This window comes from Misgurnus anguillicaudatus, chromosome 10, assembly GCF_027580225.2.
Source record: "Misgurnus anguillicaudatus chromosome 10, ASM2758022v2, whole genome shotgun sequence".
Taxonomy (NCBI): Eukaryota; Metazoa; Chordata; class Actinopteri; order Cypriniformes; family Cobitidae; genus Misgurnus; species Misgurnus anguillicaudatus.
Genome location: NC_073346.2, coordinates 4,204,904 through 4,221,294, shown reverse-complemented (window position 1 = coordinate 4,221,294; position 16,391 = coordinate 4,204,904). Strand labels below are relative to the sequence as shown.

The 16,391-nt window shown below is 39.2% G+C and overlaps 2 non-coding genes across 2 annotated transcripts; both read right to left on the bottom strand.

The window, feature by feature from the left end:
* Positions 1-14,640: 14,640 nt before the first annotated feature.
* Positions 14,641-14,713, bottom strand: trnar-acg (transfer RNA arginine (anticodon ACG)). The gene has a single exon. It is a non-coding gene; the product is annotated as a tRNA-Arg (tRNA).
* A 792-nt stretch (positions 14,714-15,505) lies between these two features.
* Positions 15,506-15,588, bottom strand: trnal-cag (transfer RNA leucine (anticodon CAG)). Its single transcript has one exon. It is a non-coding gene; the product is annotated as a tRNA-Leu (tRNA).
* Between the last annotated feature and the right edge of the window lie 803 nt (positions 15,589-16,391).

The window sequence follows — 16,391 nt, the reverse complement described above, 5'->3', positions numbered from 1 at the left end:
CCGCGGATAAACCGCGGATCGGGCGGATGACGTGACGAAAAATAATATTTTAATTAAATTCGGGCGGGTGGCGGATCGACTGCTTGTTATTAGCTTTGTTCTTCAAAGCATGCGACCTTAAAGGTGAGCATTATGTCTATCAAGGTGGCAGGCTCAGAAGTTCGCGAAGAGAACTGAAATGAGATGGTCTAGCCTTCATAGGACCCATAATTTGGGTCACCTGTTGCACGCGCCCCCAGTAGCGCCCATCGCGCCTGTCAGCAATAAACAGCGGAGACATTTTTGACTTATTAAAATAAATATGTAATCAGAAAAATATGAATTTATTTTAGAAAATATGACACATTGATGTAGATTAAACTATTCAACAACAGTATATCAAATAATTAACCTTAGAAATATACGCAACATAAACCGAATAATATTAACACAAAACATAACTTATAATACTAAAACAGTGACAAGAAAAAGTTTTCTAAATACACTTTTATTTAATAAAGGTTTTAATTGTTTGGGATAGCCTCGGCATGTTAAGGATCCATTCGTTCTATCATTAACAGCGCAGAGAAATGAGGACGCATTTTGACACAGCTCTTATCAACGCCGGCGAAGGAGGTACGTGGCAAACTCAAAAAAATGAGTTTTTAAAACAAAGGAAATAAAAGGTCAGAAAAGGGTTGCCTGGAATAAGTTTTACAAAATGGTAAATCAGGAGGATGACACTAGTGCAGACTATGTAATTTGTGCGTTTAATTTAGGCTATTTATTTATTTTTGTCCCATGTCATGTGCGCCGATTGGAGACTGGTCTTTATGATTTAAAAAGAAAGCATTCAAGTGAACAGTACTAAACGAACTTGAAGCAAAAATAAATTTCAGCAAATGCAAACTTCAATCAAACATAGTAAGAGGTGAAGTATAGCTTTAGCCTACAGAAATGCTTATTGCATTAATTTTTAAATGTGTGCGAGGTCCGTGCACGTCCTTCGCTAGCTAAACGTGCATTAAATATTAATGACGTTGAGTTTATTGTTTTAATTAATTTATATTCACAAAACTTATCAACAAAACATCGATTAAAATTAAGAGACAAATTATCTGAAACGAAATTCATTTTAAAGTAGAAAACAAAACTTAAATTAAACTCGAAAATAATGTCTGACCCATTACAATTCTCCCTTCATATTGGCCTTTACAACGCCCTATATGGCGTTTAAAATTACAGTCTATCTTTCGTAATAAGCTAACTAAAATTAAACAAAACATAAACACATTACAACAATATTCAAACCCAACAATACTCAAACATAAATATAAAATAGACATTATGATACATGTTAAAACAATCCGATATAGCATTTATAATAGCTGGTTAGTAGATGTTTACTATTTTTGTCAAAACCTCCGTTGCAAACCTCCATTTACCTGAATAAAATAATTTTTACTTTGAAAATGATGCGCTGTCACGTTAACACCAGCTGTTTGTTTACATAAGACTCCATCTACATTTACACTCAGCGCAACGTCTGATTTCTTAAACTAAAACAGGGTCTGCAGCGTTGACGAACGAATCCGTTTATGAGGGTCGAAAACGGTGATGTAGATGAAAGGCGTAAACGTAGCAAAAGTAACGCATTTTAAAGGATAAACGCATTAATGTAAACATAGCCTGAGTTCACTGCTTATATTCTAGGGCTTTCTAGTCTCGCGGCTGTCATCAGCAGCGGCTGTCATCAGCAGCGCCTTGCATCGCCCAGTCAGCGGATGGCGGGCGGGTGCGGTTTTGAAAACTGGTCAGAAACGTTGGTGCGGATGGATGGCGGACGGATGATGAGTTTTGTGATGCGGTTGCGGATGAAATAAAAGCCCATCCGCGCATCTCTACCACATAGGTCACCTGTATATGTGTTTTGAATAAGGAAACACATATGGAACCCTATTGGCCAAACCATATGGTTACAACATGGACAAACACAAATATTCCCAAATAGGCTCCTTACATGGGCCGAAAGTGGGACCCACATAGGTCACCTGTATATGTCTTTTGAATAAGGAAACACATATGGAACCCTATTGGCCAAACCATATGGGTACAACATGGGCAAACACAAATATTCCCATATAGGCTCCTTATATGGGCCGAAAGTGGGACCCACATAGGTCACCTGTATATGTCTTTTGAATAAGGAAACACATATGGGGCCCTTTTGGCTAAACCATATGGGTACAACATGGGCAAACACAATAATTCCCATATAGGCTCCTTATATGGGCCGAAAGTGGGACCCACATAGGTCACCTGTATATGTCTTTTGAATAAGGAAACGCATATGGGGCCCTTTTGGCCAAACCATATGGGTACAACATGGGCAAACACAATTATTCCCATATAGGCTCCTTATATGGCCCGAAAGTGGGACCCACATAGGTCACCTGTATATGTCTTTTGAATAAGGAAACACATATGGGACCCTTTGGGCCAAGCCATATGGGTAAAACATGGGCAAACACAATTATTCCCATGTAGGCTTCTTATATGGGTCTGAAGTGGGACCCACATAGGTCATGAGTTTATGGGTTTTGAATGAGGATACACATTTGGGACCCTTTCGGCCAAACCATATGGGTACAACATGGGCAAACACAATAATTCCTATAAAGACTCCTTATATGGGCCCAAAGTGGGACCCACATAGGTCATGAGTATATGGATTCTAAATAAGGAAACACTTATGGGACCCTTTCTGTCAAATCATATTAGACCAAAATGGGCAAACACAATCAGTCCCATACAAGCTCCCGACATGGACCCCCATATGTAATTGTCATTTCATGCCCTGTTTTAAACAGGGATCCTGAAAGGTTTATGCCTATGTTTTCAGACTGTCTTACTTCACAAACCATGGTGACGCTAAAAGCAAGACATGTAGCCTAATAGTTTATGAAGTCCCAAAGGACTGCAGGATAACTTCTAAGTAAAGACGGCTGCATCAATGTAACAGAAGCCTTGCATTTTTTACCCAAAGCTTATATTAGTGCATTTAAAATGTTATTTGTAATATGATGACAAAACATTGCAAAAATTAGTTAGGTTCAGGCTCAGGTTAAAATTTTCCTGCAAGTCTAAAGCGATCTAACATAATTAGCAAAAGTGAGAAAGAGACCATATTCACCGTATTCTGATATCTAGACCAATCAGTTTTCACTGTGGGCAGGCTTACAATCAACCTCTCTCTTCAGCTCAGTAAACCACTGTACAGTAGTTTATTTACAATGTACAGTAAATGACAGAGTGTCCAAAAAAAACACTGGAAAATAATACAATATTTACTTTATTTTTCAAGTACATAAAAGTGTATCTGTGTGTAAACCCTCTGCTTTTAAACAAAACAAAAACATTTGATCCTATCTTTATTTGTTCCTTTTTATCTTATTTTAAATATGTGTAGTTTTTTATAAATATAGGGTCAAAGGAGTTTAAGGTGTCCTTCATAATTGTACATATATTTTATAGCTGTTAAAAGAGCAACCATATTAAAGTAGGCTAATAAACAATATAACACAATATATAATTTATATTGATGATTTAATTATTAAATGTATGTTTTTTTTTTGCGGGGGCTTGTTGGTGAGCTTCCTTCCCAATCAGTTTTTGTAGGGTGGGATGTCTGAGTGTAATTTTAATAAATTAAACAGTCAAAACTGCACAAAAATCTTTTATTTACATTGTCTCCAATGTTTGCTATACTGAGAGGATTTGTTCATATGTAGAACTAATTTTATGTTTTGATAGATACTAAGTGAATTATCACCATACACCAAAGGCCTCTATCATGCTCTGGCCAGACCTTCAATACTGAAAGTGTTTAGAATGTTTAGCCAACATTGAGACAAGCTGAGTCATGCTGAGTCCATGAGTTTAGGTCCATGAGAAGAGCATTGAGCAACTAGGCTCTCCTGATTTTGCCAAGTGGTTGATGTCCTCAGGGCAACTTTATGTTGACCCGGGGGTAACATTTCAATCAACCAATCAGATTTCAGAAATAAGTTTACAGTTTGTTTCACCAACTATGGTGTGGTGCAGGGGTGGCTGGTGACTTCTCTTGTGAAGGATTCAAAAATTTGTGTTTGGGGTGTCATGTGTGTTGCTCATCATGTCAAAATATGTGTTTGTTGCGTCATGTGAACCATGTGCATCATGCATCGTGCCTGCTGGACACACATCGAAAGGATTTGTAATTAAAGAGGTGCTCACAAAATACTTGCAAGACACTACACTAAATTCATGCCACACACATGACAGGCTACATGTTGTGATGAGATTTGCATCATGTGCCCTCGATAAAGAAGTCACCACGCGGCCGTCACTGCGTAAATGGCTACTGGATTTTATTTATTTGGGGTCTATGGGCTACAGTTTTCCAAAATATACCCTTATGAAAATTAAATAATTAAATTAAATTAAATGGTTTACTACAGTTTAAACAAAAAAAAAACATACTCTAGTAAAACCATGGTTTTGCCAATAGTAGGCCTAATCAATACCAAAAAACATTTTACTGTACCACAAAAAAACATGCTTAATTTTCGTTAGCTATGCTGTCTCTTTTTTCAATGGTCTATTATACTTTAATGTAGAAAATTAACCATGGTTTTACTATAGTTAAAACAAAAACAAAAAACATAATAGAACCATGGTTTTGCTAGTAACCAATACACCAAAAAAACATGTTTACACTTTTACCACAATAAAACCATGGTAAATTTTCGTAAGGGCTATATGCACATTGTGTTTTGGGGTATATTTATGCAGATACAGGCCCATACAAATTCTAAACCGTAGACATTGTGTGTGTGTGTGTGTTTGTGTGTGTGTACGTGTATTGCAATAAACTCGAATTATATGTGTATCCTACAGAAAATGCAGTATTAATGCTAAAAAGTGATTTGTCCTGCATCATCACTATGTTGTATTCGTTTAAAAAAACGGCGCCAAGAAAGAAAGGACATGTGCATTGTTCTCCTCCTGAGCCAGTTAACGACGTAGAGCTGGTACATTGCTGTCTTCACTGGAGTGCTGCAAGCTCGAAGTGTGGTGAGTAGATCTGTTTTATTACAATATATGACATTAAACTGTTGATAAAAAGTATATTCAAGTAGTCAAACATTAAAATATTCTTGGATGTTATTCTAAATCAGTGGCGAAGCTCGCCGGGATAACGTTTGGTGAATGCGTACGGTCGAGGTTGCGAAAATCAACCTTGTGTTTAAATTGTTAGAGTTTTAAAACATTACATTTACTCTGTTAACGTAACATTTACTTAAGAAGCGCTTTAGGATAACAGTTATAGTGGGTATTTTTACTTTTACTCGTCACTCGATGATATTTCTATTGACATGCCCTCAGTTTTGCACGACGCACGATGCAGTACGAAATGCGAACTTCAGATTATTATTATTATTTCATAATTTGCCGAAGCATTTGATTTGTGAATGAATGACTCTTTTGAACGAGTCGGTTCTTCACAAAATATTGCAAATGAATTACTAGCCGTTTCTCAATGTCAAGGAAGGATCCTCGGAAGCTAGAATTTCGAGGATGCTACGTCATCGACGTCCGTCGAAGGACTGTTCCAATGTCGAGGATCCTCGAAATTTCAGCCAAGGACTGAGTCCTTCGTTCGAGAAATATCCCATATACAGGAAAGGATTCAAATTTGTATCCTTCGCGCTCTTCACGCCCTGAAATCACCCACAATCCTATGCGCGCAGCACCGAAAGCACACCTTTCAATCACGCAATGACGTAATGACGTGCACTTGCTAGCCTGTTCCATTTAACGTGTTCTCCGAATGCTTAAAAGGAGCCTCGCCTAGCCTCTGAAGGAAGTGACTTGTAAGGATTAGTCCTGGCAAGGAAGTATCCTTGACATTGAGAAACGGCTACTGTTTTGTACCGGGTCGATTCTAAACTAGCTATTGATTGAACGGTTTGAATCAGTTTGAATGATTTGTTCCGTGTGCTGCAAGATCTGAATCATCTGTACATCTGCAGGCTGCAGCACTTCTCGCTCGTAACGTGAAACTTAAAAACACGCCAAGGAGTGGATGCAAGTGAACTATCAATCTACTGAAACAGAAGCGGGAAATGTATTCGAAGACGAAAATGCTCGCGCGACCTGTGCGTCAGACCCGGATAAACGCACGCGAGCTGACAAAGTAAGTTAACGCGCTTTCAGAAATGTTCACTTGAATCACAGCAGGAAGAAAATCCATCGACGATTGGCGTCTGATTCGCTCTAAAAAGTAATGTTTGTTCAGATGTGAGTGCTTTTTGTGACACATTAGTTTGATAATATTAGATAACACGAATTACTGTATTTTTACTCAAGTAAAATATTGACTGCTGTCCCCTCCTATGGAAATCACGTTTTCGTTTGGCTGCATCTAGTAAGAGCACTATTTTGTTTGCTCAGTTTGATCACTGATATCTATTACAAGTTTTAATGTCATTTTGGATGTAGGGAAGCAATTAGGTGCAGCGTTATAACAAGACTATTGACTTCTATGCCTACCTTTACATGAATTTTTTTTTAGCGTACATACTGTATAGTATAGACTTGGTTAGTGAACTTTAACAGTAGCTGTTAACTCATATAATTTTGTCATTTTTATGGATTTTTTTCAGATCCTGAGTAGCTGTTATTCAACATAAACACATTTCCGCACACATGAAGATGGATGACGATAGTTCATCTTAAAATGAAACTTATGTTTATCAGCTTACCCCCAGGCCATCCAAGAGGTAGGTGACTTTGTTTCTTCAGTAGAACACAAATGTAGATTTTTAACTCCAACAGTTTCAGTCTGTCAGTTGTATAAGTGGATGGTAACAAAAACCGAAAGAGAAAAAAAACATGCACAGACAAATCCAAATAAAACCCTGCAGCTCGTGACGACACATCCGTGTCCTACTTAAGACACAAAACCTTCGGTTTGTGCGAGAAACCGAACAGTATTTATATCATTTTTTACCTCTAATACAACATTATCCCCAGAGAAACGGCAGCCCCTACGCCCTCATTCTGTGCACCCGATACAGTAGGTGGCAGTATGCACCTATGAAGTTGTTTTGCAACCCGCTATTAAACATTAGATGAATAAGAAGGTGATGTGTGAATGTGCGTGTTTCATTTTAAGATGAACTATCGCTATAAACAGGCCCATTGGCTGCCTACATATTATAATAAGCTGTTTTAAATTTCAAATGTTCAATGCCTTATTGCACCGAGCCCAACCCGAACATAATTTCTAAATATCTATCCGAACCCGGCCCGTCGGGTACCGTCGGGTCCCGCTGGCTCGGTTCGAGTATCCATCCTTTAATACCTACTGTATGCCAAAGACTGTCATTGTAAAAAGTACAAATGTGCCATTTTTAATATTTCTTTATCTTAAAAATTTATTTGGTTTTGCAGATGCTCTTCAGAACAACGCCCTGATGTCCAAGGTCAACCAGCAAGAAGCTGAGAACGCACTGCCAAAATGGTTTACTGGGGCAAGGGACAGAGGAGGACAGAGAGCATCAAGAATGCAGAAAAGGATGTCTGTTTGAGAAAGGTTAAAACTACAGTTGTTGATTTGAACTGTTGTAGTTCTTTAATTTTTCTTAAAGGAAAACACAATCATTTTTCAATATTTGCCATGTTCTTCCCTCAACTTAGGTGAGTTAATGCAGACCTCTCTTTTCTCAATGTGTGCACTTAAAGGTGGGGTGCACAATTTCTAAAAAAAAAACGTTTTGGAAAAGGGAGACAGGCCGACTATCAAAACACACTTGTAGCCAATTAGCAGCATGTCTACTAAATGACATCGTTGCCTGGGTTGCGTATGTGTGGGGCGGGTCTATCAAAAGAAGGTCCAGATTCTATTAGGGTAAGGGTGTGTTTGTTTAGATGATTTCAAATATCAACATTGGCTTTCATGCACCCTGCCTTTATTTGTTGTAAAGTGTGGCGTGAATGTGTTAGCATTTAGCCAAGCACCATTCATTCATTAGGATCCAAACAAGGATGAATTTAATAGCCACCAAACACTTCCATGTTTTCCCTATTCAAAGACTGTTACATGAGTAGTTACACGAGGAAGTATGGTAAAAAATATAACTATATTGTATGGCGGAAGAGCACTTAGTTTGTAGCACTCGACCTTGGGCACAGTAACATCATCACTCCTGACTACTCCCCCTCTTGCTTAAACTACAGTCAACATAACCAACATGCCTGTACTAATGTTAGTACATTGAGCAGACTCTGCGAAATATCAAGTTAAGTTTAAGTGTACGCATTGAGAAAAGAGAGATATGTATTTATTCGGCTAAGTTGATGGAAGAACATAGTAAAATATTGAAAAACTGTGTTTGTAATTATCTTACTTTCATTTACTTTTAAGGGCCCCATTTCAATAATTTTTTAAAGGGGCCATGGCATGAAAATCTGACTTTTTCCATGTTTAAGTACTACAATTGGGTCCCCAGTGCTTCTATCAACCTAGAAAATGTGAAAAAGATCAACCCAGTAACTTCCATTCTCTGCAAGCATGTGAAAAAATAGGTAGTTGAAATTTGGCTCTCCTTATGATGTCAGAAGGAGCTCTTATTATAATAATACCACACCTTAATCTGCACTATCCAACCACAGCACTGCCATTTAGTGCAGAGAGGGAGAGACAGAGAAAAAAATTCACAGCACAATTAAGTTTCAATTTCAACAAACCACCATCATTGTTATCAGTGTTTAAATTTCATCAGCTCATTTGCATTTTAAAGTAGGGATGCACCGAAATGAAAATTCTTGGCCAAAACCGAAAAAAGGAAACCAAGGCCGAAAAACCGAAACACCGAAAGAAATTATTATGCCAATTATAAGTACAATTGCATTTATGGCTATCACTGTGTACTAACTTTACTAGGGGTGTGTGATGGATAAAAAAAAACTCACAGTTCGGATCACATTACAGTTTTTGAGGCACAGATCAGATTATTTTTCGGATCAGCAAAAAGCAGGTGGGAAAAAATCTAATAAACAATAAAGAAATTGCAAACATTTACAAAAAAGAACAAAGTTGTACATTAATAAGGTCTGAAATTAGCATTAGGTACAGAAATCAAATTAAATGAATCATAACACAATAAATTAAATGTATTATTATTTTTAGAGCTATTTGTCTCTTTGTAATGGGTTGTTTGATTAACATTAATGACACAGACTTAAGTAGGTTAATCTGACTGTAATCTATACATACACTTAAGACATAAACAAATGTTTTTATTACAAAAAGAATACTGTGGAGATAATTTTGTTTATATGTGCCCTGTCAATAACAGAGAGATTTTATGTTTGCTTGTTTTTTTTTTTTAAACGCGTTTCTCTCGTATGTGCACTATTAAACGCGCGCGCACACATAGAGAACGAGGGTGGATCCCAAACAGCGCAACAGTCGCTCCACATAAAAACGTTACGTTGTGTTTCGTTGCTTTATTCGCCGAATGTATGTTAATGGATTACAGTATGAGACACATTAGCGCGACTCTCTCTAAAGTTTACACATCAAGACATGCTTAATCTTTGCAGACGCGTGCAAACAGCTCGACCGTGAGTGAAACCTGCTTGAGCACGAAGGGGAGGGGTGGGAGACGACTGATCACCGTGAGTGAAACCTAAGCGCTAGTGCACGGATGGGAGGGGCGCAGTTAACATTCATTTTCGGTTGACTTTTTCGGCTGGATTTTTTATTTCGGCCGAAACAGATAATGCCATTTTTGACCGAAAATTTCGGCGACCGAAATTTCGGTGCACCCCTATTTTAAAGGACACACCCAAAACAGCACATTTTTGCACACACCTACAAAGTCGCTATTTTAACATGCTATAATAAATTATTTATATGGTATTTTCAGCTAAAACTTCACATTTGTGCTCTGGGGACACCAAAGATTTATTTGACATCTTAAAAAGGTCTTGTGAAATGGCCCCTTTAAGATGTAAAATAAATCTTTGGTGTCTCCAGAGTACATATATGAAACTCTAGCTCAAAATATCGTATATATAGATAATTTGTTATAGCAAGTTGAAATTGCCACTTTGTAGGTCCAAGCAAAACTGCGTCCTTTAAACGTGTCCTTTAAAATGCAAACACAGATCACAATGATGGTGGTTTGTTGAAATTGAAACTCAGTTGTTCTGTCAATTATTTTTTCTCACTCTCTGCACTAAATGGCAGTGCCATGTTTGGATAGTGCAGATTAAGGAGTGTTATTATTATAATAAGATCCCCTTCTGATATCACAAGGGGAGCCACATTTATATTACCTATTTTTGACATGCTTGCAGCGAACATTTTACCAGGTTTTCATGCTATGGGCCCTTTAAATATAATTTTTTTTCTAATTGTATTCGCAATATACTTATCAAAGTACATACCTCCTTATACTATATATGGTGGCAAGGAAAAATGTGAATCTTTTAGATTTTCATTTTTTTTAAATAATTTTTTCATAAAATGTGATCTGATTTCCATCTAACATAATGTGTCTAAAAAAATAACACAACTTCTGATCTTTTATGTCTTTATTGAACACACTTAGTAGCCAACCACATCAAACGTGTTTATGGAAGTTGCAGGCGCCTTTTTTTGAATGATATTTTTTGGGCAGGGAGCGTTTATGCGTGCCGAACGGCTTGCGGTTTTTGCTGCCAGTCGCAGCACTCGCTTTTGAAGGAGCGCTGAGAGCGGAAAAGCGCACGACGTCATTCGCGTCTTTCCATTTTCCAATCGAATGAGGGGAGAGGCAGGCCTTACGGTGTGGTGAGGGAAGTTTACAGTGCTTTGAAGAACCGGACTCTCTCACTCTCTCCTGCGTGTTTGTGCACCTCTCACCCTCAAACAAGGTCACAGTAAACGCCCTCTTTTTAAAGTTTCTGCTAATATGACAGTTAACAGCAAAAGAGCGCTCACGCTTCAATATTTGGACGTCTCATGTGTATGCCGTTCTTCAAGTCAATCCATAAAATCTCTATTGTGTTGAGGTCTGGGCTTTGACTTGGCCACTCCAAAAGGCGGATTTTGTTTTTCTGAAGCCATTCTCCTCTGGACTTGCTCCGGTGTTTTGGGTCTTTGTCCTGTTGCATCACCCAGACATTCCTCCTACAGACATTCACACATTATCCTGAAGAATTGTCTGATAAACTTGGGAATTTATCTTCCCCTCAATGATTGCAAGCTGGCCATACCCTGATGCAGCAAAGCAGGCCCAAATCAACAGGTCTTCTCCATAATACTTTACAGTTGGGATGATGTTTTCATAATGATATTGCGTGCCCTTTCTATGCCAGATGTAGTGCTGTGTGTTTTTCCAAATAGTTCAATCTTCGTTTCATTAGTCCACAAAACATTTTGCCAAATACCACTGTTGGAATGTCAATTTGTTCTTTTGCAAATTTCAGGCGTGCAGCAATGTTCTTTTTAGTACTGTAATTAGTGACTTCCTGTGGTGTCCTGCCGTGAATACACTGCTTGTTCAGTGTTTTACGTGTTGTAGACTCAAATACAGAGAGTTCCAATAATGCCTTCAAATCTTTGCCTGTCATTCTGGGTTGTTTCTATACCTCATTAAAGGAATAGTCTACTCATTTTCAATATTAAAATATGTTATTACCTTAACTAAGAATTGTTGATACATCCCTCTATCATCTGTGTGCGTGCACGTAAGAGCTGGAGCGCGCTGCGACACTTCGATAGCATTTAGCTTAGCCCCATTCATTCAATGCTACCATTTAGAGATAAAGTTAGAAGTGACCAAACACATCAACGTTTTTCCTATTTAAGAGGAGTAGTTAAAGAGCAAGTTTGGTGGTACAAAATAAAACGTAGCGCTTTTCTAAGCGGATTTAAAAGAGGAACTATATTTTATGGCGTAATAGCACTTTTGGGAGTACTTCGACTCGCCTGAAAAGTCCGCTCCCCTTCTCACTCTCATAATGGGAGAGGGAGGGTGTTACTGCGCCGAGTCGAAGTACTCCCAAAAGTGCTATTACGCCATAAAATATAGTTCCTCTTTTAAATCCGCTTGAAAAGCGCTACGTTTTATTTTGTACCACCAAACTTGCTCGTTTAACTACTCCTCTTAAATAGGAAAAACGTTGATGTGTTTGGTCACTTCTAACTTTATCTCTAAATGGTACCATTGAATGAATGGGGCTAAGCTAAATGCTATCGAAGCGTCGCAGCGCGCTCCAGCGCTTACGTGCACGCACACAGATGATAGAGGGATGTATCAACAATTCTTAGTTAAGGTAATAACATATTTTAATATTGAAAATGAGTAGACTATTCCTTTAATGAGTCTTCGTGGTGCTCTTAGTGTCATTTTGACTGGGTGTCCATCTCTTGGTAGAGTAGCAACAGTCCCAAAGCATCTCCATTTGTAGATTGTATGTCTGTAGACTGGTGTATTTCTACAGTCTTTGACATAACTTTTAACCCTTTCGAGCTCCATGTAAAGCAACAATTCTTGATTAAAGCTCTTTTGATAGCTCTTTTTGGTGAGGCATGGCCCATATAAAAAAATGAACTCCAAAAGTAAACTTTAAAGTAGCTGTAGTCCACACCTCCAAATACATTATCTTAAAGAGACTCCAGGTGTGATAAAACCTGACTCCATTTTGCTTTTTCGAGGTCTCGTTCGCTTAAAAGTTCACATACTTTTTTCACAAGCACTATGAGTTTTTAGGTTGTTCTTAAATAATTCTGTTCTTTCATGTCTTTATTGTTTTGTTTTTTTAGAACCATTATGTTTGTCAATACCCTTGACTTGATGAAGACCAGATCACATTTTATGACAAATTTATTTAGAAAGCTATGAAATTCCAAAAGGTTAATATACTTTATCTTGTTACTGTATTTCTTGAAGGACATACTTCTTTTCAAAACACTCAAGACTCTAAAAGGTTCTAAAATAGTTTTGTGCCATTGTAACAAATGTGGCATGATGGTTAGTTAAATAAAAATGGAATTTGAAAGGATTTCAGTGTCACTGTGTGCTTTACTTCTTTCTGCCCTGTTAATACAGGGCGTCATCACACTCCTCTCATTACAATACGCTAACTGGATAACACTGGATATGTCTTATTGAATATGCAGTTTACTAAAATAATGTATTTACCTGCAACAAATTAATTACAGCCTAACTATAGTTATTGTATTTACTAGCTGCTGACCTAGGATTTATAGTTATAATTTTAAAGAAATCTATATTTTGCTGTACCTTTTGTTGTGAATTGTGTCTTTTGGGGTATTTTTTGTCTAAATATAGTCAAGGGGGTTGTATGATTCTTTGGTTCACAACTTCCTATTCTGAAAGTTTGATCAATTCTGCAACAAATGTATTTATGGTAACAGACTCAAAAAGTTTTTCTTGTGTAGTTTAATGCAAGTTCAGACTAACATTTTAATTTTTTTGGTTTAACCTCTGCCACAGCTTTTCAAAGCTGAAACTCATGTAGATGTAGCAGAAACGCATACAATCCCACCAGCAACCCAGATTTTAGATCAGGTAGTCTTCGTGTAGCACCCATTTAGAGCTGTAAGATGGGTCCCAGATGGGTTTTGCTTATGTTGTACATTTAGGAACTACCTTAAAACCGAGTAAAATCCTGCATATAACCTACATGGGCAATTGACAAGGGGCAAACATGGAACCCACGGACAATCTCACTTACAACCCATATTTCATGACCATGTTGTCCCTATGTAGTACCCACATAAAACTCAAATCTGGGCCCAACATGGGCATTTTGCATATTGCCCAATTGGGGCCCACCAAACACCCAGTGAAATCCTGCAGATAACCTACATGGGTAATTGACAAGGGGCAAACATGGAACCCGCGGACAATCCCACTTACAACCCATATTTCATGACCATGTTGTCCCCATGTAGTACCCACATAAAACTCAAATCTGGGCCCAACATGGGCATTATGCATATTGCCCAATTGGGGCCCACCAAACACCCAGTGGAATCCTACAGATAACCTACATGGGTAATTGACAAGGGGCAAACATGGAACCCGCGGACAATCCCACTTACAACCCATATTTCATGACCATGTTGTCCCTATGTAGTACCCACATAAAACTCAAATCTGGGCCCAACATGGGCATTATGCATATTGCCCAATTGGGGCCCACCAAACACCCAGTGGAATCCTACAGATAACCTACATGGGTAATTGACAAGGGGCAAACATGGAACCCGCGGACAATCCCACTTACAACCCATATTTCATGACCATGTTGTCCCTATGTAGTACCCATATAAAACTCAAATCTGGGCCCAATATGGGTGTCGTGCATGTTGCCCAGGTGGGGCCCACCTAGTAGCAAGTGCAATCCTGCATGAAATCCATGTGGGCAACTGGCATGAGGCCATTATGGAACCCGCGGACAATCCTATATAGGGCCCATTTTTCAGCCCAGTTCATACCCATATGGGCCCTATATACAAATGTTGGCTGGGACTGAGGCATGTTGACGCAGGACAGCAGACACCCAACGTGTGGGAGGAAGGAGTAAAAACAGGATCGAGCCAGCCAGGAGTCGAACCTAGAATCTTCTGATCCGTAGTCAGACGCGTTATCCATTGCGCCACTGGCCCAACGCCAGAAACCAGGGAAGTCATGCTTGGAGAAGACAGCTGGATTCTGGAGGCCAGCTGCAAAACTTCATTATTAAATATTAATCCGGTTTTACTCTGCCATCATTAAATCCATTATTACACAATCAATAATTACATGGTTCCCTGCTGCAGCAGCCAAGGACAAGGCCAAGCTGCAGCGGGTGATCCGCTCGGCAGAGAGAGTGATCAACACCTCTCTACCTTCTCTGGAATCCCTTCACAACCTCAGGGCTGTGAGAAGGGCAAGAAAAATTATGTCTGACCCATCTCATCCAGGCTGTACCACGTTTCAGCTGCTCCCTTCAGGTAGAAGGCTTCGGCTCCCGAGAACTGCAAAATCCCGGCATCGCCTGAGCTTCTTTCCCACGGCCGCCTGGCTGCTTAATGACAGTTCAATTCCTTTTCAGGACTGAATGCACTGTTTGCACTTTATTGTTTCTATTACTCCTACTTTTATCATTCAGTATTAGTGTAAGTATCATTATTACTCTTAGCACCTTCCATTCACCTTCCATATGACTGTGTATTGTCATATCTTGTTCTGTCTTAATGTTTCGTTTGCCACATTACATCCATGCGTGACTGGCTGTAAAGAATTCCAATTGTGTTTGACACTATATTGCAATAAATTGAACCTTGAACCTTCATCTCTACCAAAATGGGAAACCGGGTCGTCCCCCGCGTGCCTGTCTCCTGGCGTCTTTGAAAAGGACGCTCCCTCGGAAGAAAGCGCAATACACAGCACGGGTGGCTACAACAAAGGCAAAAGAATGTCAGAAGTGGGATTCGAACCCACGCCACCAGAGGAGACTGCGACCTGAACGCAGCGCCTTCGACCGCTCGGCCATCCTGACCACCCCAGCTGGCCCGAGCGAGTCGATTGCGCTCCTCAGCGAATGTGCCGGTGTAACTTTTGGAATGACTCACGATTTTATTGCCTTCATGCAGCTCATCTTTAATTCTTATTTATTTCTTCACAAACGCCTTGAAATAGTGACGAATGTGGATTTTTCGAAATGAGGAACAATGTGCCCGAAGCCTTTCATTTGCCAAAAGCACACGCAGCCCGTCTCCATATGCCCTGTAACGGATGCTGTCAAAGTGGTTTTGCATTCAATGATCCTTTCCCCCTTGATCATACTGTTTTAGAACAGGGTCACAAAAAGGAATCGCCATTCTCAGACCCTGCTCGTTCTACTTGAACGCGCAATGAAAATACTTGATCAAATGCGGATGGACGCCGGCATTGCAATTTAGCGAAAAAGCGCCATCTCTGTACGTCTCAGGGCCTTTTTATGGTTCGCAGTTGCCTTCTAATGTAGACAACAGTTAACCATACGGCGGCGACATCCTTAAAAGAACTGGTGGCATTGTGTCTCGAGCACACAAGGCAAACAAGAGATTCTTCAAGAGGTGAGTGCGAAGTACAGTTTACTGCCACAGGCAATGGCCGCAGAGCTTTTACTTTAACAGACTCTAATACGTGGAACACGTCACCAACTTACATAGGACAGTCTTTCAACTTTAGCACAATTTAAGTTTTTCTACTAGATAATGAGGCTAAAGACGAGCCAAACACGTGATCACTGAATAACTGGGACTTTGCATTGTGGATATGTAACGTTATTCCATTAATCTGTCAGCTGTGTCAAATGTG